Here is a 2,782-nt window from a genome sequence, read left to right on the forward strand (position 1 = left end):
AACTCTCATTACAGTTTTACATAACTATTGACAAATTGATTTGTTGTGCTTTGCACATTAGTCATAATAAAGTAAAAACAAACATACAAACAAACTGTCCTTTGTGAAGTACATATGAGTGTGTGTGTGTGTGTGTGTGTGTGTGGGTGTGTGTGTGTGTGTGTGGGTGTGTGTGTGTGAGAGAGAGAGAGAGAGAGAGAGAGAGAGAGAGAGAGAGAGAGAAAGAGAGACTTGGGATGGGAACCTAAAAACTATTTCTGGTACATGACATTAAACTTTAAACTTAAACACAGTCACATATTTAGCTATCCTTCATCTCTTGTTCTAGATGCGCGACTTATATAATATTTTAACAAATGAGAATACTGTTGACTTTTGGGGGGATGTACGGTAGATGTACGGTAGACCCACTGTCTACGGCAAAAAGAATGATTGACAAGGATTATTGAAAGTCGACTAATGTGTACATATTACTTGCAATAGCGACACGAGGGTTCGAGGCGCCCTGGGACAATATTCTTTAGCCCCCCCCCCTTCTTTGCTACAGAGAACGATTGTTATGTCAGTTACACCCACCCACGGCTCTCCTCCTAAATATAGGTTTTTGAATAATTTCCCCCCTTACACTAAGGTAAAGATGAAATACTCGGAACATTCCAGCTAAAAACAGAGCTCTCGAATGCGCACTCTATCCCCACAGCGCAACTACCGATTACTTCTGAGGTGTGTTAATTATGATGTTATTCCCTCTTTAGAAAAGGCAGATCTGCCCCTTTCTATCCCAGTCATTTTTTCTTTTATTTTCTTTGTGGAAGAGGAGCATAATTTGTTCGCAAATAATGCTTTCTGCGCATGTTTGTGTATATAGTCGTCCAAGTGCCTGCGGCCCCTGCTCTCCATACATTTAACGCTTCGCCGAGTTTGCTATAATTAAATTGCTATAGGGCTGAATGTGAAGCCATTAAATGTTGAATGTACCTGTGCAATTAATTTTGATCTTTACCCAAGTTACCGTAAGTTGTGGGCTAAGTAGACAAGATAGATATTCGTACACATGCATATAAGGTATGAATAATTACCACTGGAGAATGAGACCATTGATTTTTTAATGACCGTGTCGAGGTAAATTGATTTCAACTAATCCATGTGAAAAAAAGCTGATTGTTTGCAGCAATGACGATATTCACTGAACATGATGTGACATCTATGTATTGACCAGCATGTGATAACCAAATATGTTCGTTGTGACAGTTATGTATTGACCAGTACGTTGTGGTACGTTGTGGTAGCTTTGTATGTTACACGCACACGGGTATTTACATGACCGAGTTTACCCCAACTTTCCAAAGACTTCCATACAGCTTCAGTTGTAAATTTGAAAGCCCGACGTGTCCATTCTATAACTAAATTTTACTCTAATTAATGCAAGACCACAGATAAAACAAACTGCCAAATATATATCAACCGCACATCTGCATGTTTTATCTTCATCACGTTTCCGTACCGCCAACCGTTCACGCCTTAGAAAATGTATGAGTATCCATTTACACTGGAAATATTTTAACTCCGCCACCTTAGGCCAGTCAATGTATGCTTTCCAGGCACATTTCGCTAATATAATTGCACCACATTGCCCCCATGTCGACATAAACGCTATCTGCCAAGTCCCTTCTTATTTATTCCCTTGTGTAATTTACCGGTTTCCTACCGTAAATACTGCCCTTGCACTCACACCACCAATGTACACCACTAGATTTTAATATGGACTATCTTACGACAGGGACATTCATTCGGTTTTGGCCGAAATTCACTACTAGTGAACCATGGCATCATGGAAACTCACTAACACGTCACCCGTGTGTTCCTAATAATTGGCTAACTACTTCGGGCTAGGAATATTTCCATTGCGCCGAATTCCAATAATCACACAAGTAATCACACAAATCTAAGAATTCCTTAAAACGGGGCGCTATAACCAAACGCGCATACTCCATATTTATTACAATATTAACCAGTACTTTGTGACATCTATGTATTGACCAGCATGTGATAACCAAATATGTACGTTGTGGTAGCTATGTATTGACCGGCATGTGATAACCAAATAGGTACGTTGTGGTAGCTATGTATTGACCAACTTGTGGTCACCAAATACGTTTGTTGTGGTAGATATGTATTGACCGGCATGTGATAACCAAATAGGTACTTTGTGGCATCTATTTATTGACCAGAATGTGATAACCAGATAGTTTCATTTTCGTAGCTTTGCCCTCACCCGAATGTGATAACCAAATATGTACGTGATGTTAGCTAAGTGAGACCTTGTAGAAGAAACAGTTTTATGCTGGTCTGTTGGTTCTTCGAAGCTCGCATTATGTGTTATTTTGTCCCTTGATGTTGGCTTTCAATTAACCTTTGACGTGCACATCAAGTTGTAAAGAACCGGTAAATGTCAAAAACGTTTGCAAATTTCATTCCTTAAAATTGTATTATTTACTGGCAGTACAGCGCTTTGAGTTTTATAATGTACACCGTGGACACTATAAATACGACTGACACTGGTAAATGTCAGTGTTATCCATTAGCACATTCGAAACCCACTAAACCTTGTTTTTGCCGCCCGCAACCGGTTAAACGCAATGTCCGTTCGTTTGTCTGTACAAACATTTTAGCCGAAACCTTACAAATACATCTTCATTGCTCTTTGTTACCCATTAAAGGTCCAATGACACCATTAAACGTACCTTTCAGATTTTTATGAGGAATAAGACATATGTGATAA

This window comes from Sinohyriopsis cumingii, chromosome 5 (assembly GCF_028554795.1).
Source record: "Sinohyriopsis cumingii isolate HCF-2022 chromosome 5, ASM2855479v2, whole genome shotgun sequence".
NCBI classification, from domain to species: Eukaryota; Metazoa; Mollusca; class Bivalvia; order Unionida; family Unionidae; genus Sinohyriopsis; species Sinohyriopsis cumingii.